The sequence below is a fragment of the Lonchura striata genome, chromosome 1 (assembly GCF_050655825.1).
Source record: "Lonchura striata isolate lonStrDom1 chromosome 1, ASM5065582v1, whole genome shotgun sequence".
Classification (NCBI taxonomy): domain Eukaryota; kingdom Metazoa; phylum Chordata; class Aves; order Passeriformes; family Estrildidae; genus Lonchura; species Lonchura striata.
Genome location: NC_140703.1, coordinates 93,717,284 through 93,743,748, shown reverse-complemented (window position 1 = coordinate 93,743,748; position 26,465 = coordinate 93,717,284). Strand labels below are relative to the sequence as shown.

The window sequence follows — 26,465 nt, the reverse complement described above, 5'->3', positions numbered from 1 at the left end:
TGAATATTGCTGCCAGCCCTGCTCCTGCTTTGCCTCCCGGCACTGGTCCCAAAGTTAACTCTGCCATGAGAAAAGAACTTTCAGTTCAGTAAAGCTGAGGGCTGTCAGATGATTAATGTGTATTTTCAAGAGACTAAATAATTGCCCGTGTTTCACTTATTGTTCCTTTTCATTTTCTTTTGTCTGTAGGTGACATTTGTGATCACCATGTGGTGAGCAGAGGAAACTCCCCTCTCTTCCACCCTCATGTCAGGAGCCTATACTCAAGGAGCAAAGGTCTGTGCCATCGATATCTAAAAATGCTGGGGCTTGTGTTTCCTCTTCCAATCTCTTACCTCGCAGGAGTCAGTGAATCCAAAGTTTCTTCTCCAAGGATAGTCTAACTCCAGTGAGCCCACAGAGATGGATACGGCCCAGCCTCTGACACTGCCTACGACAGACGTGGCGGTCACACATGAAACTGGTCACCCTTCAGTGCAGACTGTTCAGTGTTCATGCAGGAGCAGAGAAGGAACTTTTATTGGCCTAAGACAGCTGAGCTATGAAACTCTTAAATGCATACTTTGCAAGACCAAGGATAATTCAATTCTTCTTTCCTACCCCTTAAACTGGCTTTTTCCCTTTAGCTTGTTTAATGCATTCTGTAACAACATCACATAAATTACAAAGGAAGAAAAGGATGGAATTACTTAAAACAAAATAATTATTAACTGTGATTTGTTTGGCTTCCTGAAATTAAAGTTGCCCCTTTCAGAATGCAGTGGTGGATAAGAAGGAAAAGATGAGAGTAACAAAACCAAAGAGAAGGGAAAATAAACTAATGGGTAGGTACCATTTCCTCTTCTGGCTGGAAGATCTTTCCCCTCACCAGAGACAGTTTTCCAAGGATAACTACTACATTAAAAGACAGCCTGTTTGCAACTACATCAGCCCTGTGGTCAAATGAATAATGCAAGAACTCAGACTGCTATCTGCTCATACAAATATTTCAGTAGAGATTATATGCACTGTAAGCACCCTTCTGTGCCAGGTATTTGTTCACTTAGCACCTCAAAACTTTACCTCGTAGACAAATGAATCTCCCAAAACCTATATTGTAGGAAGCGTCAGACATGCTTCAGGTCTGGGTAAGTCACTCACTGACTTGAATACAGAAACCCAGAGGAAAAACAATGTTGTGCAGCCAGTGCCTACACAGAGGACAACAGCAATGCACACAGCCAGGGGCCAAATGCCCTGTTCCTGTAAGTGGGTGCATCTTCATCTGGCTCTCTGCTGAAGCACTTCCAGAAAGATGTTCTAAAGGAGGAACTCCAAAGAGGAGCAGCTTCTTGTCACACCTTCCATGTAGGTGTTGCCATGGGGCTATATAGAGGGTGTGGCCACCACAATTCCCAGTTGATAGTGAGATGGATGATGTCCTCAGGGTGCAGACCAAGGGTGGGGAACAGGGGTCCACAAGGTCATGTCAATACTCTCAACTCAGACATGTCCTCTCCTACAAGAGCCCTATCCTAAGCTCATGCTGCCAGCTGGACCTTACCCCTTCTCAGCAGCCTGCCAGCCTCACATGCCAGGATGTCAAGCTAGCCCAGATGTGTTTTAGCCACCTGTGCTCAGGCTTTTTGTCCCTTCATGGAACCAAACAATTCCCATCACCCCAGGTTAATGACCTTGGCTCTACTGGGAGGGAAATGGTCCCAGATCTGCCCTTCAGACAGGGTGCTCAGATAAGCAGAGACAACCTCCTTTCCCAGTGGCCAGATGTTGGGAGGGGAGAACTAGGGGGAAACAAGATCAGCTCCTCTCTTGAAAAGCTGAACTTTGATTTTCTCTCACACCTGGAATTTCTGCCCCATCCCTCTACCAGCCCGTGTCCTGGTACATTCAGCCACAGATATCTCTGCTCGTGCACTGACTGTATTTTTTTTTGTGTTTATTATCATCCAGCCCAGTGTAGTGCTATCTGGTACACACACACACACTGGGGGAAGAAAACCATGTATTCAGCAAATGGAGCATACAGGCTTTAGGTTTTGTTTTGTCTTGTTTTGTTATTGTTTTCCAGTTTCAGTATAAAACTGTGTTGAAAAGATAGCCAAGCAACTCTGTCTTGAAAAATTATCAAAACTCTGAGTTATGAGATTTAATAATTACTGGAGAGCAGAGATGCCAGGAAGAGACAAGGATCCCTTTCTGCTGAAAAACAAGTTCTTTTCCTCCTTCTGTTTTATTTCACCTCATGCTCAGATAACTAACAGAATTACTTTAAAATATTTGCATTAACTCTTTTTATTCAGGACTTGTTCTAGGCTTTCAAAGAATATTTTACTGTAAGACATGTGTAAGTGATATATAACTATTCACACTCCTCCAAAGCAGTAGAGAACTACGAGATATCCCGCAGTCCTCAAACCTTTGCTGTTATCCCACAATTCTCAAACCTTTGCTGTTTTTATTGCCACAATAAAAATTGATGCAAAATACCTCTTCAAAGTAAATATAAATCCCACACATACTATTTTCAGTGATGATAGCACCTATTGAACTGCCACCTTAATTTAAAGACAGTTTTATTAAGGAGTTGTACAATCAAAGCATATTTCTTCCCTGATAATTAATGAACTGTAAGATTATCAGTTGAGTTGCCCATGGAAAAAGTACTACACCATGTATTTTATTACTTAATTCATTTTCATTCAAATTTTACTTTAACTTTGGCTAATTACTGTATTGTGATCTAAGTCAGCAATCTCAAATTAACTATCAACTTAACTTTTGAAGAAACTCTACAAATGCATAATAATGATGAAATTTAAATTCCTATCAGTTATTATCTACACCATGGAAAAGCAAACCTTCAGGTATTTTAATTCTATTTGCATATATAACATTGTGTTTTTCCTACTTCATTTTTCAGAGTAGAATTCTGAACTATAAAAACACTACTAAAAATCTGTTTGGGATATTTATTTATTTTCTTTTTCTAAATTGAATTATAGCTTCGATGAAAATGTGAAAGGCAATAGTTTTGGGGAGCAAATTGTCAGCTACTCAGACTTCTTTGGAAAAGCAACTTGTTTTACAGGTACTGATGTAGACTGATAGAATTCTTCTCTGATCCTACTAAAATAGAGAAATGTATTTCAGTGCAATTGGTATCTTTATATTGAACTTGATTCTGGTCTCACATCTGTTTAAAATTCAAAATATCTTCTTAAGCCTTGATCCAACCCTGAGTGATGTCACTGAATAATGATTTCTGGTGGGCTGCAGTTCAAGGGCTTTACACCACTGTGTCTCTTGCCACTAGAATGAAAAAGGTTATTTTTGCTACATCTTTCTTTTCCTGTGAAACCAGATTAACTTGGAAAGAATTAGAAATGCTTGAACAGAGATGCTCAAGGTTTTTTTTCATGGCAATACTTTTAATTTTAAATATTTCTTGCAAATAAATACATTTTGATATCAACACAAATATTTGCAGTTTCTGCTATATTTCCACTATTTGACTTTTTTTGGCAAATCTCAATTTTACATGTATGCATCATTGCCTTATTTCTAGCAACACAGCATTGAAATTTTTATGTAAATAACAGGTGAGAAAAATAATCTCTTATAAAATACAATATATGACAAATTCATTGAAACAAGCAAAATAATTTAAATAATAGTTATTCAATAAATGTCAGGAAAGCAATCCTGTACATTCACTGATCACGACTTTTGTGTAACTTGGAAGAAAGTGATGAAGGAGGACTTTTAATGCAGTAATATACAGAGCTTGTTCCAGCTGTTAAGTACATAAATAGAAATTCAGCAAGTCTTACCAAAGAGGGTCATGAACAACCACAAATGAAAACTCATATTTCTCTCTGTTTTGTACTGAAACATGTACGGGGGAAAAAAAAATTTTTTTTTTTTTTTTTTTTTTTTTTTTGGTGATGACTCAGATTAGCTTATATTAAACTTAGCTTTGACTCTGAGAGCTGCAGAGCAGCCAGAACTTTGCATTTCACTGTTAAAGGTTGTTTTACTTACAGACTGGTAGAGTTCCTTTTAAGCATCCTCAGAAAAAGAGGTACAAGAGAGAAGCCAAAGTAGAAAAAGAAGTCAGAATGCTACAAATATAATGCAGGATCCTTTTGTGTTGGTAAGCATCAATAGGCAATGAAGCAAACTTGTATCTACCCATCATTTTTCTTCATCCTGTATGTACTGAACAAGTTAAATTATTAAAAAATGTTGTCATAAATGACCCTAGTTTTCAGAGTTTACAGCGTTTGCATACATATTATGAATTTGAATATCCAGGATCAATGTAGCTTGGTTAAACAATCTATGATCTATACAATTTTGACATCGGCAGAAAGATCTTTCAGTGAGTCAAAACTATCTTTTGCCAGTTACATGGACTGAAATGGCTGAGCAGGCTTGCCTCATTAAACTCCATCTGGGAAGAAAACCTGCGGGGAAGGAAACCCCCTGGTGATTAAACATCCCATCTAGTTTACCCTGTTAGTGTTAGGTCATCATAAACGGTGGGTAAGTGAAACAACATTTCTTTTCAGTGGTAAGTGCTTCTAAAATGTTACAGAATTTAAATGCTTGGAGATGTTTCCCAGCTCACCTACTTTCAACATCAACTTTAGCCATTGATATCCTTATTTATCCCTCTAACTCTCCTTAAGTGGCCTTCAAAATGTATAAGCATGGATTTATTGTAAACTTCACTATTGCAGCTCCACTGTGGTTGCTCTGATCATTTCAGGACAAATGCGACAGTTTAAACTAATGACTGAATATCTATTGTGTTACTGCTGTTTCCTGGTTATCTGGTTATTATTTATTTCCTGCTTGTTCTATTGTTTCTTGCCTCATGAAGACTTCTGTTTGCGCTGATAAAATTCCTTATAACATGGCAGCAACACCAAGGGTTGGGTAAAAGGGCTCCTCTGAACGATAACACAAAGAGCATGTAAAGAATCCATCACAGCAGCCAGTAGTATAATGTAATTTATTTTCAGCAGACATTCTCTTCACTACTGGATTAGTCACTTTGTTAATGAGCAAATGACCCATAACTCACAAGAGTGGGAACTTTATGTGCAGGTCTTGCCTTTACCAGAGCAGGTGAACTGCAGTCACTTAATATTATGGCTCCTTCCAATGTTTCTTGTGCATTCCATACATTGTGGGAGTTTCAGGTGGGTGAAAAACACAGGACCCCTTGGTAAAATAGACGTATATGAGATTTATATTTTGTATTGTACTAGAAAGCATTAATAAAAGATGACTCTTTCATCTAGAACTCACCATGATCCCATATAAGCAGACAATGAACCAGTTTTAAAAAGCGAGCTTTGTACGTGCTAATACATTCAAGATGCTATTTTCTACCACTGTATACTAGGCATCTTTGGAATTTATTGTCCAGATTTCACTTCAGCATGACTTTAAAGAGAATTCATCAGGTCATTCTCTGTATGAATGCAGCTTGTCTCACTGTGCTAGGAGAAGTTGACACTGTGAAATCTAAAAAATTCAGAGTTTGTCAGTAAAAGGAGAGTTTACAGTTCCAGTAGACTCTAAGAGCTTATGAGATTTTGCTTTTAAATATATTTTTACCCCTTCCTTTAATGTCACATATAGAAAATATATGTTTACAGAGCCCTGTGGCATCCCACCTTAAAAGGGAAGGGAGTATCTGAGATTCATAGATGCTTGTGGTCAAAAACAAACTACAAAAGTCAGAGGGTCTGCAAAAACTTACCAAGTTATATTAGTAAATTATACACAGGGCCTGGAAATTGATATGTAAGTCCCTTATCCTACTGCATAAACACACAGTGGTTAATTTTGCATAATGAGTAGGGTCAAAGAAAAGAGAGGGGGATTAAACAGGGAGCGAGAGAAAGAAAGAAGGGAAGAAAGGAAAAAAAGAAAGATGACAAGTCCTAGCTCCTGATCCAGCTGATGTGTTGCCCACACTCCTGAGGGGATGCTGCCCAGGCTTAACAGGGCCACCTTTTTACTGACAAGTTTTCCCAACCTGGAGCTAAGTTTCTCACTTTCTACACAAATTAGTTGTCACAGGCATTTCATTCTGCTAGACCTTTCTGGAAACCGGTAAGAGGGCTTTGGGGTCTTCTGTGGCCTTGATCCTCCCCTAATGGGCTGGCCTTTGGTCAACAGGCCATGACTGCTTCTCAACCTCATTCTTGCACTTCCTTGTTGTGCTTTTCTCCAGGAGTCAGAACAAGAGTATTTGCCCAAGAAAAGTGCTGCCCTATCTTCATATGGTTCATTTCTCCAGCCACATCCTGTTGCTTCTCACAGACTGTTCTTACCAAAAGTCCTTGGTTGGCTCCACAACTATCCAGCTATCAGTGTTTGAGACCTACACATTAGCCCCTTATCTTTTGGGCTTTTACAGGAGCAGAAATTTGAGTCCATGGCTCTGTTAAAAACCCAGATTTCAGAACCACAACAAATCAAAAGTATGTAACATTCAAAATTTTAAGTTAGTGGATTACCCTACATGATCAAGGAAGCAGAAATGGAAGCAGAAGTAGATTGTCTGTCTCATTGGTAAAAAGCAATGCGATTTCCATACCCAGCATTATTTTTAATGTATAAGAGTAAATTATAGGGCACTTTATTAATCTTGTATGCTTTTAATACATTCAAACTAAATAATTTACTATAGAAAAAATAATTTTTAGCTATGATGATGGGGCTGAATCTCTTCTTCTGAAATACCCAAGTTTATCCCTAACTTTATACCTGAGAGATCACAGAAAATTTATCTGCCTGACACAATAAACCCCATGGTAATTAGAAGGATTCTAAGCCTTTATAAATATTCTAAACCTTTACCCATTTTCACATGAGGCCAGAAAAAAAATGTTTCTGTTTTCTCAAATCCTCAGTAAGACCTTGGACCAACTCCCACTGAAGTCAATTACACTCTTTTCTGTAGATCTGAAGTCAGAATGTACCTGCAATTCCCTTCTCTTGCTCTGCATCAGTGACAGTTTTGCACAAAACCTTGGACAAAATGTTGCCAGCAGCTCTCTGGATAGAATTTAACTGAACAGTAAAATGGAATGATAGGCCCACTGCTGTGTTTTGCGCATTTTATTGATGTAGCAAATATTATAGGTGTTAGGTCTATGAATACCTCTGATCTTTCCTGAATTAATTCTGTTTTCAAATGAAAAGCCTGTGGTTAAAATGAAGTATACTTTAGAAACATGTTTAATTTGGAGAATTTTCAAGGATGAAAAATTCACCACAACTTTCAGTAGAAAATTTCAGTGGTTGTCATCACCATTGACCACTTTAACCTTTCTTTAAACAAAAATTTGTCTAGCTGGAACTTCCAGGTGCAGTGAATACCTTCTCCTGATAGACTAAGAGTTCTCTATAGCCATCCTTTTGACTGTGTACAGACATTGCATGGCCAAGTCATCCCTTAACATGACCTTTAGTATGATTTATCTAGGCTGAATACTTACCCTTTCTTCTACATACTCAGACAATAATGCTTTCCAGTCTTTTAACTATGCTACTTGTTCTCCTCTGAAATCTTTCCAACATCCTCTAGGTTCATAGCTAGAGGTTCTTGAATAGCTGTGCAGAATTAATACAATTTTAAACCTGGAGCAGTGGCTTCTGTTAAGTTCTTATTAGAATTATATTAATCATGAAGTCTTTAGAAATAACTGGCAACAACTGTAAAAAACAAAAAAAGTGGCATGTCAGCTGTTATTTCAGGGCTAGAGCTTTAGGTACAGGGCCTTAATGGGAAAATAAAAGATGTCTGTGCCTTCAGCACTTACAGGCATCAATCTTCTCATTGGGGTTTCTAAATAGAGATGTAGTAGCCTGAAAAGAGGTGCCATTTCAAAATCTAAAAACCTTCTCCTTTCATTTATTTGCAAGTGTACTTTAGTATTCTGGAATTTTCCATCTTGCTTTGGGTGAGAGCACTGTTCTCCATCTTTCTTTTGGAAGGTTGTCTAGTGTTTATGTCCAATATCAAGATCACTGCAGCAGCATGCTTGGAGGACTGATGCTGTGCAAAAAATGGTACACTAAAGTTGGCAAAGCACTTTGCCTGGGGGTAAAAAGAACACATTAAAATTAATTGAATTTGCATTCTCTTTGAGTAATTATACTGTTATAATTCATACATGCTGTAAAATCTCCACTGCAACTGTTTCATGAAAATGTTGCAGCAACATGTAAAGAGTCTTATAAAACTTAGTTTAGGTATTTCAGCCTGTGATTGACAGCTGGTAGACTGGTTGATGGCACAGATATTTCATGCAATGAATAAGCAATTGGCATTTCTCACCTAATCCTGCTTGTATTTTATGAAGTTGCTAAATAAGAAAAAAATTGGAGTAAAGACATATTCTGTTTGGCTGAAATACATTTTACTAGTAAAACAAGCAATACTCTGTAAAATTGTATATCTGCTAAAGCAAGCAAGTGAGCAAACAAAGTAGTTCAGTGAGTTACTTAATCAAAACTGCTTAGTTGCTCAATATTTTCCATGATTGAGTTTTATTTCTAGCTTTTTCTGTCAGATTTTTTCTTCTGCTTCTCTTGATTTTATGCATGCTTTCAGTCTGTCACTATTTTTTACATTCCTCCTGTTTTTCTCTGTTCTCTATTTCCTTCTGCCTTACCCAGTCCATGAAGGATGAGCAGAAATACAGACTCCTCTGTCCATCCCAGTTTTCAAACATTGATGTTTCTGGGCTCTAAATACAGGTGAGATAGCTGATATCAGGGTTATGTTGTTCAGAGAATTAAAAATAAGATTACAGAGGGAAAGAGGACAGGACTGAAAAACAAATCTCAACAGAGGGGGTTTAATAAAACCCTCTCTGTTGCACAACTCTACAGTGAGTTTCTGAGAGAGGATTGTATATCTAAGCAGTTCTACTAAGCCCTGGTCCTGCCAGGGCAATGTGTCCCATTTTATAACTTCAACACTACATTAAATTTTCACTATGTTCAGTGCACAGCCATTTCACTTTCCCTCATCCCCCCTCACTCCTGCAAGATGAGTCTAAGGTGCAGCAACATCCACGAGTCAATCAGGGATGGTTCTGATTATAAACGCCTGCAATGGTATAAATGACAGTGCCAAAGGAGATTGTATTCAGAGCCACATACATGCTGCAGAGGTCCCACCTCGAGATTAGCCTAAAATACCACCCAGATCTCCAGGTCCCTCCCAATTAGCGCAGCCAGGCAATCTTCCCAGCACTACAGAGGCAAAGACGTATTTTTAGCTCAGTGCTGTGCTCTCTCCCCTGAACTCCGGGAGCCCCGCTGAGCCGATGGAGTCCCAATCAGTGGGCTAGCTCTGATGCTGCCCCTTCACAAAATTGCCTGTAAAGCCAGTTCAGTGAAGGGATCTGTAATGAGCTCAGCAGCTTGGGGCTCTCAGTAAACTGCAGCGGTGAAGTGAGTTCATGGCTGAAATGCCAGCCCTTTTATTCATCAGTAGCACATCAATTAGTAGTTTAACAGGCAGAGGAAAGATACAGTGAGTGTTCCTTTAATATTAGGCTGATTGTAGTCTGCGTTTGTGATAATTCTGGCAAATTTTCCACATTTCAGTACTTGAGGAGAGCTATTTTCTTATTTTTTTTTTTTTCACCATTACCCATGCTACAAAGAACCTGCCAGTAAAGTTCCGTTGTAATGTATAGAATCAAAAATGAAAGATTAGTAAATAAGAAGTTAAATAAATTATTCTTACAGATTGAGCAATTAATGAAGAAAGAAAAAAAGATCCTGTAGGATTAATTTATGATTTGGGATATTTTTATTATGTTTATGATTCTAGTTTATTAGTCTCAGAGACCATTAAGCATTAATGATTTGCATTATACAGGAAACACTTGTGAGTTAATCAGTGCCTCATGTTTTTCAGTGGTTCTACCCTTTCTTTCTTCTCGCCTTACAAAGAGTTGATTTTACTACTTAATTAGTTCCTCTGGTCAAGGACCATGGACCCAAGTGTTGCCAAAGTTAGCAGAAAAAAACATCTGTCCACTCAGCCAGAGCTCTCTTCCATCAGCAGGAGGGATGGACAAACAGTTGATGGCAAACAGTATGCTCACCAAATGATGGGCTATTATCGTTAACAAACCTATTGGAACAGTTTAGGGGTTTTTGTATTTTTTTGTTACTTTTAAGTATTCAAGAAATACTTGCTGGGAACATATTTCAGCCAATTTCAGCCCACTGCATGTTGGATCTGTGCCTTCACTATTCATGCTTAATGCTCTCCCACAGTAACCAGTCCCCCAAGTCACACGGATTTGTTTCTTGTCCATTACTGGTGAGTGGAACTAATAAATAGGGGTTTGGAATTATGAATTAATTTCTGCTTTCCCACTGGGAAATAGAAACTCTTTTTCTATGTAGGCAAGGAGAAGCCTACCTAGCTCAAGCTTCATGGTTCCTGGGCCTTCAATTCTCTCAGAAATATAGGAGATTTCTTTGAAAGTCAGCAGGAATAACAAATAATTTTTCTGATATGCTGTTCCTGTGAGTCTGTGATGTGAAGTCACATCATAAGACAAATTTAAGACAAATTTAATGCTCATTTTCATTCACTAGCATTACAAAAAAGTCTAATTCTCAAATGCTTCTATGCTCTGTTCTCAAGCACAAGAAGAACAAAACAGTTCAGAACTTTCTGCTATCCCTGTTCTTTCATGTAACTGCATAATCACTGCTTTTTCTGTTATCTTAAAATGTATTCTGGGGATGAACGGCAGTTCTCCTGACATCTGCTGCATGACAGAATGCTGACACCTTTTTCTGCTAAGTACCCCTCATTCCCTAGCAGTCTCTAATATAATCCATCAGTCAGTTTTACTGGGCTGTACAAGCATCTTTGTGTCTCTGCCATGCACTGAGGCTCCCTAGAAATGTGGCTTTGTCTCTTCACCTGGTTCACCTTCTAATGTCTCAGATTTTCAACAAACACAACCATATTTCTCATGATCCCATTTACATGAGTTTTCTGAGACAAAAATAGTCCTTTCCAAAAAGGTGATATTATATTCCATTTCATTTATTACATGCCTGTTACTCTGATAGTTAGATATTTTCTGCTTTCTGAAACTCCTCTCTCACAGTTGCTTCACCTATTTGACCCATTCTTCAGTCTCTCCACATGTCTTGACCCATGTCTGTCACCTATGAATTCAAAGTTTTTTCTCTTTGTCATTGAGGATCAGTATCACTTGGCTATCACCTCCCTGATGAGGTTGGTCAGGATGACCAGACAATGATTTTTTCCTCAAAATACACTCCTTTTTTCTTCTTTTTTTTTTTTTTTTTTTTTTTTCCCTTGGTGAAGATGGCTGAGTTATTGCCAGTGAGAACAAAACTGAATGTTATAACACTGGAAACTACCAAAACATAAATCTGTTGCAAATCACCAGGTCTTCTTCCACCTTTTTTCTTGGTTGCCTCCTTCCTTTTCTGCTCTCTGGCAGACATCAGATCCAATATTAATTATGTTTTTCTTTTTAATAAGAACTTATATTCAGTCTCTGAGATGAGACTTTATATCAGGAATATTATTTCCAAGAATTTCTGTGTATTTGGGTTTTTTTCCTAATTCTCCTCCATTTGAAGGAGAGCACATAAGGAGGGACAGCTGAGGAAGTTGTCAATGTCTCATTGATGGAACTCATTATATGATTTTCTTCTTAGACATGGTCCCAATGCTCCTTTTTGCCTTCAGTTTAGTCTTCATGCTATTCTGGGAAAGGAACATACTGTGATATCTTTGGGCTTTTTCTGGCACATCTTTCACATTTTTGAGTCATTAAATTATTAATAAATGTTATCAATTATATAATAAAAAGTATAAAATATAATTATAAAAACACATGCCAATAGCATCTACTAATGTAAGCAGTTACGTGTGACACTTTTATGTAAATCCTCCTTCTGAATGACATGACCAGTTCTTTGCTCCTCAGGACTTCTGGGAGAGGTTCTGAGGGAATTCATACTTATAAAAAAGATGCCCACACAGTTTTGTCTCTTTTGTGTAAATGCAGAACTACCAAGTCTTTGTTTGGTGTTCAGTAGGATCTCTGCTTGGTGGTCCTGCTCCTTGCTGCACACTCTCACAAACTATGTAGTAACGTAAAACCATGTAGTAATAGGTACACAAACTGAGTTACATTTGGTCCAGTTTCCAATTTATGGACAGGCGATAGGAACAACTGCATGGAATCCCATACCAAGGAAGAAAAAAGATGTTGTGGGGACCACAGCAAAATTCACCCTATTTTGTAAGGACCTGCCTCAGAAAGCACCCTCAGAAAGCTGATGCTGGCTGCACTCTTGAGACTGCCACAAACATTTGTCACACACTATGGATCCCTCTGTATCTTTTGATTTGGGAAAGGCTCAGCAAACTCCCTGCAAGAGCTCCTCATCACAGTTCCAGCTGTGACCATGGGGCTCCTCTTCTGCTGTGGTATTGATGAGTGAACAAGAAGAAACAGAAAATTCAGAAGGACATGAGGAGAGACACATGGTCCTCTTGCAGGTACTGCTGGCACAGATTTATCTTGCTCTGCTGCCCATACATAAAGACTTTAGATGAGTTGTCTGAAGGAGGAATGCTCAGAGAGAGAGAGGAAAGTTTCATTAATAAACAAGACATTGTAGGATTTGTTGAGCAATTAAAGGAATCTAGTGGAGACAATTTCAACTTAACAGGGGGAAAGTAATTTATGTGTAGAAGGCAGTTCTAATGTGTCTCTTTCTGAGGGAGAGCACCATTATTAGGAGATATACATCTAGGAAAACTTCTTATCATCATTATATCACACATATTAAATAATCAACACTTTTGAAAGTATGATACCACTTTCACCTTGATACAGGGTGCAACTGTCTTGCCTTCTTTATTTTTATAAATTTGTCCGCACTTTGTCTAGGATAGAAATGTAATTCATCTTTTAAAATTAATAAATAAGAAACCTTTCTCTTTATATAGGAATGAAGATGAGGAACTGTACAGCATAATTCTAATAAAAATGATATAATAAAATCCCATTTCAAGAATTAAGTGAAAATATAAAGTCTATCAAATGTATTTGGATAACAGGAGTAAAAATACTTGACATCAGGTTGTTATATATTAAGATAAGAAGCTGCTACGTCATCTTGACATTGCCAGCACTTCTTTACACATCAGAGGTCTGTTGCCAGATTTATCACAATGGCAACTCTTCTATAATGGCACCTTCAATACTGTGTGATTGTAGCACAAGGACTGGCATAAATGTGATACCCGATGACATTCTTCAAGCCACCAAATAATCACAAGGGATATCTTTGTTTTAAACTGAGAAACAATCAGAGTTTAACCAATCAATCACAGCTCTGCTCTCCAGTGACTAGCTTAATGCTTTAGACAATGTTTTGGAATGTCAAAGTCTATTTTTTTCTCCATTCCTCGGTAACTACCCCAAACTGTTCAGCCTCTGTTAGATTACCAGAGTTAGCTTTCAACAATCTTTAAAAATCCTGGGTCTGGAAATTCTGGTGACTAACCTCTTGCCTGAACTACTTAATGGTCTAAATGCATTCAAAGTAATCTAAACACCATCTAATTCCAGGACAGAATATAAATTCTATTTCTCTCTCAAAAGTAAACAAAACCATTTTTGCCAGGAATATCTACTCCTTGAAGAGAGCATAATCATGAAGTTGAAGCCACAGAAGTAGCTGCTTGCAGAAGTGTTGAGGAGCTCAGGCAGATCTCTTCTGTGGCATCTCTGGGCATCTGCCTTTGCAGCATGCAGCCTGGAAATCAGCTCTCTTCTCTCGACTGAATTCACAGAGATCTCCCAGAGCACTCAGCTGGGTGGGCTCTTGTCTCTTTGTCAGTGCCAGGTGCCTTCAATCACAGTGCTCCACAGTAGGGAGCTTGGCCCCTTGAATACCTACAGGACAATGTGTGAGTTTTCTTTGGTGATGTTTTATTTTCATTCTTCCTCCTCCAGTTATATTTATTGCCAATTAGAAAAACAGTATAAACTAAAATATGAAGACACAGTGTCTATATTTTACACTCTATCCACACCTTCTGGGGAGTGCACTGGTGAGAGATCTTGGGACCCTCCTCAAATGTGAGACTGACTGGTGACTCCCCTGCCCCGGGGTAATGCTGTCTGCCCTAGCCTAATCCAGGTGTCTGCTGGTACCCTGTCACTTTGAGACATCACTCTTCACAGAATTTCGTGGACTTTGGTATAAAGTGATTCTTTAGCATAAAGCAGGTCAGAACTGACAGCAGAGGGGTTCTCCAGCATGATGCTGACAATGTGACATGGGAGAGGGCATGATGGCATGGGGATGGCAGGTTATGCAAGGACATGTGGGAGAGAGAATTTACAGGATTGCTCAAGACAGAATAAGCCACAGCCAGGTGGTTTATTTGTCATGTGTCCTTCAGCAAACTGGCCTATCATCTGGGCTAAGATTTTCCTCTACAGACAAGTAACTTACTGGAGAAGGGATTTGGGTGTGAACTAGTATGGATACAGTAAAGATGTCAGGGTGATCATGTATTTTATGGGAGTAAAACTAGACTAATAGTGTCTAGTGTTACAGCCTTCATGACTTAAACAGACCTAAACATAGCTCCTACACTCTTAATATCCAATCCATCTATCCCAACAAGATCTTGTCTGAGTTCAATGGTGTTTTCAACCCAGGATGACAATCTTGTCACAGTGTTTGGTAGCAGCACCAGCAGTACCTTCCCTTCAACTGATGCTTCTCCGGGTTTGCAGTTAGACATGATGACAGCGAATACTATCCTCTGGGTCTTTAAAGTTTTTTTTAACATTTCATCACAGCTATCCCCTGGGCTGCAGAAACCCAATATAGTAGCCCAGCATTCAGTGGAACAAAGTCACAGTCAGATTTACCAGAACTGAATGTGGTAAGGGATGGCAAAGACAACAGAAGGGCTTCTATAGGTACACAGGTAAAAAAAGGAAGGCTGACAAAAATCTGGGCCCACTGCTGAGGGAGATCAGGGACCTGGTTGTGCAGGACGTGAGGCACTTCATGTCTTTGCCTCGGTTGTTACTAGCAAGAACAGCCTTCAAGAATCCCAGCTCTGAGAGACCAGAGAAAAGGCTGGAGCAAGAAAAATGTACCTTGGTGGAAGAGGATCAGATCTTGGGGCACTTAAACACACCAGGCATATGTAAGTCCGTGGGGCCTGATGAGATATGCACTCAAGTGCTGAGGAACCAGCAGCTGCCACTTTGAATTGTGAGGCCACTCTCAATGATCTTAGATCAGTCATGGTAATTCTGAGAACTTCCCAAAGGCTGGAGAAAAGCAAATATCACTCCAATCTCCAAGAAGGGAAGAAGGACTCAGGGAGCTAGAGGCTGCTTACCCTGATCCCTTGAAAGGTGTTGGAACCATCCTGAAAATAATTCACTGGCACCTGAAGGACAAGAATGTTATCAAGGAGTAGTCAACATGGCTTCATCAAAGGGAAGTCATATTTGACCAACTTGGTAACCTTCTACGCTGAAATGACTGTCAAGATATATGAGAGGAGAACAGTAGATATTTTCTACATGGACTTAAGAAAGGCTTTTGTCACTTTTGAATTATGAGTTGAATTATGAGCAAACTATGAGATGGATTCAAAACTGCATGAAATGGATGGCCCTAGAGGATGGTGGTCAGTCTCATGAAGTCTGGTTGGAGACTTCTTGCTAGCAGTGCACCCCAGAGATGTTGAACATCAATCTGCACCCCAATCTTGCTTAACATCATCATTAATGACAAGGCAGAGTGCACCCTTAGCAAATTTGTAGATGACACAAAACTGGGAAGACTGACTGATATATCAGGGTCATGCTGCCATCCAGAGGGATGTTGACAGGCTGAAGAAATGAGCTGCCAAAAACCTCATGAAGCTCAAGAAGGGGAAGTGAAACGTTCTGCACCTGGGGAGGGAAATACCTCAGATACTAGTGCATGCTGGGTGGTACCCAGCTGCAGAGCAAGTATTGCTTTCCAGTGGGTTAGGGGAAGTGATCATTCTCCTCAGCACTTGTGGCATTGTCCTCAGCACAAAGGGATGGCTGTGTCCAGCTCTGGGATCTCAAAGTGAAAGTACTGGTACAAGAGGACATGGAAATATTGGAGGAATTCAAATCAATGTCCATGGAGATTGTTAAGGGGCTGGAGCACCTCTGGTATGAAAACAGGCTGGGAGAGCTGGGACTATCCAGCCTGGAGAAGAGAAGGCTCAGCGGGATCATATCAATGTATAAAAATATCTGAATGGGAGTTGCAAAGAGGACAGAGACTCTTTTCATTGGTGACAAGACAAGAGGCAAAGGCACAACCTGAAACTCAGAAGGCTCCTTTTCTATATAAAAAAAATGCTTTACTGTGAGGATAATCAAACACATGCACAGGTTACCTAGAGGGTTTGTGGAGTATCTGACCTTGGAGATACATCAGTTGTCCGGGCATGGGCCTTGCCAACTGGCTCTAGGTGTCCCTGCTTGAGCAGGAGTGTTGGACCAATTTCCAGAGGTCCTTTACAACCATAAACACTTTGTGATTTTGTGAAGTTTATGCACCTAAAAGAACCATGTTCCCCATAAGTCCTAATGGTTTGAGGAGCTCCAAGCCAATGAAGATGACATGCCACAAGTGCAGCAGTTATGTCCATGCTGGGTCAGCTCATCTGCTGCACTGTTGGAAAGGGAACGTGTAAGGGAACCTTGGACCTTCAAATGAGAACAAATCTCACAGCCAAGGATGGTTACATTTGTCACAGCAAAGACAAAAACAGTGTTTCTGAGGACTATTAGCAGAGTTAATGTTTACAGTAACATGCTTTTTCATAAAGGAAGGGGTCAAATTAAGAGCATTGGCTACTGTATTTTCTTTGTTCAGCAGTTGGAGATCAAAACACTCTTACCATGTAAATGAGGGGTGAAATAACAGACCCTTTTTCACTCTTTTTTGAGCAGACAGGATTACAGCACAGATTGTGTTGTGAAACAAAGAATAGCTCCACAGGAGCCATGACTCTTTCTATGAATCATTCTGTACCAGCTCTTGTCTTCCCATATATCTGTTTTCTCTGTAATTTTTCTTAAGGGTAAATATCTTCTAGATGGGAATGCCATGCTAGTTGAATGACTAGACTTAAAAATGGCTCAAGTTGGCCACTTACTAGCTACAATTTTATTTAATAAGTAGTGACTGAAAATGGTTATTTGCCTTCCTACTTGGAGACAGAAAATATCCCTTAACCATAAGCATATGCATTATCAAAATTATAAACATGTCCTTCCCCTTAAGTGGCAAATAGAAATAAAAGTCATAGTACACCACCAATATTAGGGGAGAAATTAGGGTGGAGAGCCTGAAGAATGGGGTATATGTTTTCCTGCATAATGTTAAGTCAACAACAGCTTTGTATGAAGAGAAATTTTATATGGAGCCATGGTGAAATTTACAGGAACTGCTGTGGAGAACCTGAAATGTGTAACAGAACAAATAAAAGATTTGGAGTTTAAAGGTTACATCAGATTTAGAAATCAAAGGAAGCAAGCCATTGCAGTTAGTTCATGCTAATGCTGGTGGAGAAAGGATAACAGGTGTATCTAAGGACTGCTTGCTGGACATTAATAGACATAGTTCCTCTAACTTTCAAGGGGCTGTTTGTCAAATACTGGTTTGTTGCTGGTTTTGTGAATTCAGGTTTAACTGCACACACAGCCCCAGGAAGCCCCTGTTCCTGGGGAGACTGGAGACAGGAGCTTCGCTGTTATGTAGGTTTTATCAGATTTGCTAAGAAAATCTAGTGAGTGTTTTTGGACAGAAAAATTGCAGGATTTAACTGGAATGTGAGGAATCTTTGGGTGCCTAGTTAATTATGATTTACTTTGTTACAGTAGCAGAAATATTGCTAGAGAAAAGGAGACAGTTCCTGTCTTGAAGAATATGCACTGCTATTACTGTCTTATTTGTATTCTTTATCCTTAAAAGTAACTAGTGTTTACAAAGTATCCACAGTAAATACAAACAGTGGGATGGAGACTGCGATTGACTAAGTGAAACCTGTCCTAAGTGTGCACCCAAGAGATCAACTGAAATCAATTTGTCCTGCAGAGGTAGGTGGTTATACATCAAAGCTGAGAAAAATCACTCTGGAAGCCACGGGAACATTTTCAAGCGTGAAAACTGTGGGTTGCCTACAGAATATGCCCTTATTACTGAAGAGTGTGTGCATGTGTGTGCTTTCCTGAGTCATGGAGAGAAAGAGTGGAGGAGAGAGAACAAGAGAAAGGGGGAAAGAAAAAAAGGAGGAAAAAAGAAATCACTACAGACACGCAGATGCAAAAGCACAGTGGTTGTATAAAATTATTTTGAGCTTTTCGTACGACTTACATAATTCTCAAGTAGAAGGAAATAAAGCTATAATTTATGCAGTTCTTCCTAGCAAGTAAAAAAAAAAGTTATTTTTACAACTCCCTATATTGATTTTATTTTTAGAACACTTTCTAAAACAAGTGGAGAATTCAATCCTACTCTCTGAGGCAAGTCAATTTTTGCCCACATAGTTGATGGAAAGAGTGAACCCTAAGTGCAGATCATGACATTCTACTGTGATAAAAGCTGTTTCTGTTTGCTTTAACTCTCACGCATAGTGGCAAATGCCACCTGTGACACATTGGTATAAGTACAACTATCTCTATTGCATCCAGTGACTGCAATACACTGGAAGTTGTTTCTGAAAATTACCTGACTTTCTCTACTCAGATAAATGAATTTTCTCTAAGTGTTTTAATACAAGAGAAAATAGTCAAGTTATAGACACAAACAAATTTTACCTGCCAAGGCTTTTTTTTCAGAACATGATACCAATTAACAAAAAAATAATATGTATCAAGAGAAAAACAGTCTATGATCTTCTGTGGAATGGTTTCTTTCTAACCCTGTTCAGGAAAAGCCTTGAATTTTTGCTTAGAACCTCCCTAATCATGCCTGTAGGCATTGCTTAATCAGTGATATGGTAAACAGCTATTCTTCCAATCACTGCCCGCCATGCTTTTGTGCATTTAAGGACAAGTGTATATCAATAATGAAGACCTGACCATAAAAGTGTCCTTTAGTCTATTGTTTTCATTGCCCCCCACACATCAGCATCTTCTTGTACTGTCTAATGAACTTGTTTCCACTATTACTTAAGTTGCTATGGCTGTGAAAGCAGAACCAGAAATTGCCAGAACCATCTAAATCAATGAAAATCCATTGCTTCATAAGCCTGAATATGTCTTATTATGTTATCTTTCCAGAGATATGGGTTACAAGATTGTTACACTGCCAGTGACATATTTCTTTTTGCATGGTGTGAGAGCCTAGAGAGGGCAGCGGGACAGCAGACTGCTTTCCTGTGACAGCTTGAGCAACATTTCCAACTGCCTCTTCATCTTCCAGATGCCTCCTGCTTCAGACAGATCTTCACAGCCTTGGGTGTCCCAAGGAAGTCTGCATACCTGTTTTTTATTGACTTTGGTTGCTACACAAGTATTATTTATTAGTCAGCTTTTTGGATGGGGAACCAGCTGTCTTGCTTGCCTGGCCAAGGTTCTGGTCTCCATGCCTGCTGATCCTCAACATGGTGCCAGCTCATGTGTTGGGAATTACCATGGCAGGAGCAAATTCTTTTCTTCTCTAGCCATGCTAGCTGTCCAGGTCCTTGTCTGCCATAAGAATGAAGATCTGCCAGGTTCCAGCTCCAAAAATCCTTCCTGCTCTCTCCTCTCTGCTGCAGCCCACACTGGCCTAGTTTTGAATCATGCTGGAAAATGGATGTAAGCAGCTAAAATTTCTTCCTGTGCAAGGTAATATTTCCTTTCTAATATTAGTATCTAGAGGATCCCCAGATTTTTAGCAATTTAATAAATCCAGATGAGTACTAAAAAATAGTGAGGATTGACAGACCCTCTAATAATTACAATGAAAAATAAGTGAAAATGTCTGTTAAAATTTTGCCAAGAAACTATTTTTGTCCTCAGGCAACATTTTGTTACTTTGCTTGCATGCCTCAGTGTGTTTCCTTCCAAGCTGGCTATATAGTTCTATAGATATAAAAATACATATGCATGTGAGCATTATCTATATAGCTCTTGTTTCCCAAACCTGAAGTAATTTATATAATTATACACATAATGTATTTTATCCAAATACACAAAGAATATTTTTTTCCAAATGCCATTTAGTATCTAGATTTAACTTAAACCACTACTTAGTCTATCTTCCTTAATAGGATACTAAAAAGGAATTTTATGACAACATTATCAGTAGCATTTTGCTGATAATTAGAATAACAATAATAATACTGAGATATTTCTTCAGTAATAATGGTGTTATTAATGAGATTTTTATGAAAGACAGACTTCTTTAGTATAATTATGAAAATTGATCTTTTTCATTTTACTTATTCACTGAAATCAGATAAGTGGCTTAACTACATGTATTATTTCTAATAAATATTCAAAAGAATGCATTTAAACAAGGCACCTCATTCTATTCTTGCTCATATTCCTTGCATTTAAATAAAAGTGTAATTGCTCTGCTTTTTTAAACTGCTAGTTTGGATTAGCTGTCTAACCTGTACAGTGTAGCTGTTTTCTGTTTGCATTTTTAATAGCTTTATTACCATTTGGTGAAGCCTTAATTTCTCACTCCCTTGAAGAGTCCTGCCTTTAAGTCAGCTCTACAATTTAACCAACAATAATCTGTCAAGATAAGATAAAGACCTGCACCAGATGAAATGCAGTATTTTTGTGTAGCATTCTGTCATTGTTAAAGGAAAGATCTGAGTATGTCAAAATGTAACACCTGAAAGTTTAATAAACTTTGTAGCATAATTTTACAGTTCACATTTTAAAATAAATTGTTCTAGAATACATTAGCTTGTTCACTAGTGAAATCAGTTAAATATCTATATAAATATGTTTGGGTGAAGGAAGCCAGCAGTTTCTCAACAAGGATTAAAGTTCTTTCAGTTTTCAAGCCTCAGATTAAGTCACTTCTGAAAATCCTTGCTTCAATTCAATTCTATTAACTCTGCAGTTTCCCCGTAGTTCCTTCATAATATTTGGCCTTAACATCACTGCAGAGGTTCATTCAATATTACAAACATTCTTTTTTTTCAGAGTTGCTAATACTGAGGCAATTGAAGTGAAGCATACTTAAGTCCTCTCTTTCAGGACTTGTGCTGGTCTTCAAGTATTCCCATTTCTTTTCACATTTCTCTTTCATTTACTCATGCAAGTAATTTTTTTTAATATATGAAGATGAGGTCCTAAATCCATGTTAGTGTTAAAAATAACTGAATCGTGTCAGGTATGTTGGAACTAATAAACTTACAGGACAGAAGAGTAAAGAATGAGTTTCTCAGTTCTACCTCAGCCAAACTTGCTGTTCTCTGTGCAAATGAGCATGAATGCATTTCATCTCACCAGGCATATTCAATGTAAATGGCAGAAGAATGAGATCTGTGAGCTGCTCCTGAGTCTGTGAGAGTAGATACAGGATCAGGTGCATGGCTGGGGAGGGAAAGCCAGAGCACTGTGTGTCGAACAGTTTGGGCACCCCTCTGTTCTCTGAACAGCTTAGACTGCTGTGATCTTTCTCTGCTCCTCAAGAAAGAGATTGTTCTGTATTGCTCACATGAGAAAGTCCCATACAATATGGCCTTTCCAGGAAGCCTTAGGATTTTACACCCAATATTTAGATATATATCTATTTTTAGTAATGGAACTCTTATGAATACTTTTTCTTTTTTCTTTCTCCCTGAAATAAAATCTGCAGTAAACTAAAAAGCCAGTGCTAGTATCTCTTTGCAGGCATTGAGCTCAGCCTGCTTCTTGGCCTTAAGCTGCTGTCTCTTTCCACAATGACCACTCCTCCCCTCTGAGGTTAGGTTAAACTCTCCCAGGGCAGCTTTGCTAAAACATAGATTTCCATGAAATGGTTCCATTTGGATGAATCATAATTTTGAAGTGGAGAATATCTTGTTTGATGCCAAATTTGCCCGTCTGTTTAACTGCAGTGTTCCATCTTCCTGAGCTAGCACTTGGAGGGCTCTGAAGGTTTGGCACCATAGAACCTGTATTAATTGCAAATACCACAGTACAGTATATTTTCATTTCTCACAGCCACTGATTCAGGTACTGCAAGGCATCATTGAACAGACTTTGATTTATGAGGAACCGGCCTGAGACTGCAAAGGTTGTTCATAATTTAGCTCTGCTTTGACATAAACTTGGTGATTCTGAGGGCCTTGGTTATTAGTTATAAGACAAAGAATCTGATTTTCTGAACAAACAGAGAAGATAGTTCTGCAATAAAAACATCTACTAGATGATTCATGAAACACACTGCTGCCAGAAATTCTGCTCAGTTTTACAGTGAAAGCCATAAGACTGTTTTGTATTGCTCACATGAGAAAGGCCCATACAATGTGGCCTTCCCAGAAAAAGCACTGAGATAAAACCCTCACATTTAAGAACTAGGAGCACTGAAAATTAGGCTCCGATGTCTGCTGTTAAGGTCTTAAAAATATTTGTGGCTTAAGAAGTATTTACCAGTGGTTGCTAATTCATAGCAACCATGGAAGTTGCCCTCAGAAGCAACAATGACTCAGTGATAGTCATTATCATTATTCAATAAACAGTAGTTCCTTTTCTGCCTGCATATCTGGGAGTTGAAAATGGAAATAAAGGCAGCTTATGAACAATGTCATCACCAAGTGGCCTATAAAAAATCATGGGAGTGCCTGCAATGGGCACAGCTCTTAACACATGCTGGATGTCTGTCTGAAACACACTTGCTCCAAGCACAATCTCCATTGAACAAGGCATGTAATCATATTCTTGAGTCCATACTTGTGCTTTGAGCCTGATCTGTGTCTGAAGGACTTTTTGGAACCACAAACTGACATTCCTGTGCTCTGACTCGCTCTGGGAGATACAGTTTAGAGCAAGGGAAAAGGTTCTTTGGCAACTCAGTTTGACAAGCTCAGAAGATTACAAAACATATGGGACAAAAGAGCTTTTCTGCCAGCATCAGGGGCCAGGAGATCAGCACCTCTTGCGTGTAAGATGTCTGCTCTTACTGCCATGCTAAGTGACAGCAGTACTGTCTGGAGGTGCTGATCCCTGACCATGGTGGGACGCTACTGCTCCAGCAGCTCTGGCTGTGTGAACAATCCTGTAAATCACTTTGGCAGAAAGCAGCCAGGTTAATGCCAGCTGCCCAGCTCATCCAGGCTAACCCACGCAGCTTTGCCCATGCAACAGCAACAACGGTGACCTCCAGGAACAAACTGGTGACACCTTCCTCTGACACAGCTCTTTCCACAGTGATTTATGACTTTTAACCTGATTATCTTTCCACAGTCTGAAGTGAGTCACAGATGTGAGCATCTCTTCCTACTAGGAGCCCAAGCCTTCACTGACCTGGAAAAGCATTTATATGAGTATAAACCAAGACAGAAGGAAGGGCTCCCTCTGAGGAGGAGAAATGGTACAACTGACAGAGCTACAGCCAACTGGATTTGAAATGTGCCTAAAGACCTTCCTGAGCTACAGCCTTACAGCTACAATCTCAAACCGGTCCCAAAATAAGATCTCATATCCCATGTTTGTGACAACTCTCGGCAACAAAACAACCTGAGTTTAAAACTAGTCCATGCTGGAAACAGATGTTCCTTTGAAGTTAGCATAATTGACTCCAAGTTTCTGCTTCTTAGGTAATTTTTTATTTTTTAAGAAGTAGGAAGACTACACCACATGTGTGTGAAGTGAGACTATGTGTCAATGAAAGGCACAAAAAATTAGTTTGGCAAAAGGCTCTGATTGGAGTAACAACAGAGAAGCCAAGGGCCTCGTGGTTCTGTAACAAGTTCATTCAGAAAATCACAAGGCAATGTGACAACTGGAGTGAGGAAAGACTTGTGGAAATATTTTTTTAAGAATTGCATGATGAAAAAATAATAATAAACATTAACAATGTTTTTTGGTTGTTTTTTTTCTCTTTTTTCTTTCCCATGACATAAACAATGGTACTCTGGTCACAAGCCAAAACCTGACAAAGGTCCAAGGTTGAAAAGGGTTTCTTTGAGCCTGTCTTCCTGGTATAATTATTATAGGTTCAGAGGAACCAGATCTGGAGTGTTGTAAAACTCAACACAATGAACTTGACAGACAGCCAGATTTCTGTTTTCAGCCAGTTTAGGGTTACTATAATCTCATTATTATGCTTGAAAGACGACAAGTAATAGAATCTCAGGTAGCTGTTCTGTCTTTACTCAGCCGCATCTTCTCTTTTATGCCAATTTCCCTTGATTACCTGAACTAGTGAGGCTCGGTTTTCAACCACTTATCTTCCAGCAATAATCATCTGATCAGCCTTACAAGGTTCTCACTGCACTCAATGGTTTTAATGGGTCAAGCGTTAAATTAACCCTTTAACCATACCCCAGGAGAATACAAAACTTATTAAAAAACAATTTACTATGGAGTCATTGTTAACTTTGCAGAGGAGTACTTTAAATAGATTTGCTTGTTGTTCCATCCACTCATACTTTGTTTTGCTATACCTTTACCTTTACTAATACATGAAATTTTTTAAAGCTTCTTACGGAAACATTTTTTCTGGTTTCTTACTTCCAAGGAAACACAAAATGAAGCCACAGAAAATCTGTATGTATCTTATGTTCTATTTTAAGGCAACTTCTTACAAAGGTTAACTTAATTTTTTCAAGTATGGAAAAACATCTGCAAAACCATGATTCATGTCAGTCAGTGTTGCATCTTGGGCAGAACTGTAAGGGTGGTGGAACTCTTATGGACGCATCTATATGATGGGAAGGGTTTGTAGCTCTGGAATGGGAGAGTATTTGTACCAGCTACAGCAAGGAAACAGCCAGACAAGAGGTCATTTACTGATGGAGATCTGTGTTGGTGTGTAGGGCAGTCAGCAGCTGTGATGCCACTCCCAGCTTCCCCAGAAAACTCTGGAGTCCCCTCCAGAAGGAGGTTGGAGGCAGGAGCCTGGAAATGTTCTCTGGCTTTATACTTCCCAAGGATAGTGCACAGCCAACAGAAATATGTCTTCTGCCTTAACTTTCCCCAAAGCTGGGGAAACCAAGGGGTGTGTGAAAGGATGTGTCTCTGAAGAAGTAGCCCTGCCAAAGCTGCAGCAGATAGTAGGTCTGCAGGTCGGGGAATGACACGATCAGGAGGGGCTTGAACAGGAGGCGAAGGACATCAGTGACTTTACTAGACCTTAGTTCTCTTGGAGACCCAGGGATCCCTGCAGGCAAGAACAGCATTAGCAGAGCAGGCTATCCATTCCATAGTAGGGCAAACTCCCCCTTTCAGCAAAGATCCAACAGAAAAGAAGAGATAAGAATAGAAATATTTCATGTAAACCAAGGTGGAAAAGAGCCTCAATTTAGTAGTTGTTATGAATTAAGGATGTGATACATCCCAGTGCTACTTTTTACAACAATACGTGGTAGAGATGCCCAGGGTGTAGATCTATCTTAGCTATCTTCAACCAATTCTTACTCACACAAAATTCTCACTGGTCTTCACAGGGGTATTTCTGGGAAATTACTTGAATGAAAGATGGATTTTTTTTACAGAGACTTCTCATGCAATACTGTCATCATCTTTAGTTTGTACAATCCCATCAGATCTTTGATGACAATTGGAACTGCTTAAGAGGTTTTACTAGCTCAGGTTAGTAGTAATCAAAGGAATACTATGACTGTAAAATCTGCTGTGCATGTTAGTCCTTGCATGTCTGTATAAAAATAATGTGGTCATTTCAGTCTGTTTATAATATATTGGTCTTTTACAGTGGATGAATGGAAAGAAAGAAGATACAGTACTTAAACATTAGATGATGTGATGATTTTGGGTACATGGGCTTTTAAGAGGAGTCTAAAAGGAACCCCCATGCCCTTATACAGAAGAAGGATGAGGACATTGAGCACAGTCATCCTGCTGGGCAGGGCACTGCCAAGAGTCAGCCAAGAGAAACACTAGAAAGGGAAACACATCTTGGGGCTCAGCCCTCTGCAGGACTTCAGGATCTTACTGTGGTCTGCAGTGAAAGTGACTTATCTTCAAAGAACTCCTATGGTGTGGCATGTTTCTTATGAAAGGGTTATTCTATTCTGTTCTTCACTACTACTTTTCAAAACACATACATTAGAAAAAACATGGTGGTGACTTTTCCACATCGTTCCTACTGGACAGCATCATCCCAAAGGAGAGCAAGTGTCAGAGTCCAGTGACCCCTTTAGCTTGCAAGTGCTT

General features: G+C 39.1%; 1 long non-coding RNA gene across 2 annotated transcripts in view; it reads left to right on the top strand.

Annotated features, from left to right (window-relative positions):
- The window catches only part of LOC144245949 (uncharacterized), a 413,344-nt gene extending 389,192 nt beyond the window's left edge, over positions 1 to 24,152 (top strand). For both annotated transcript variants that reach the window (XR_013339521.2, XR_014956321.1), the window contains exon 2: positions 190 to 24,152. This is a non-coding gene — a long non-coding RNA (uncharacterized LOC144245949). The remainder of the gene's footprint in view (positions 1 to 189) is intronic.
- The last annotated feature ends 2,313 nt before the right edge of the window (positions 24,153 to 26,465 follow it).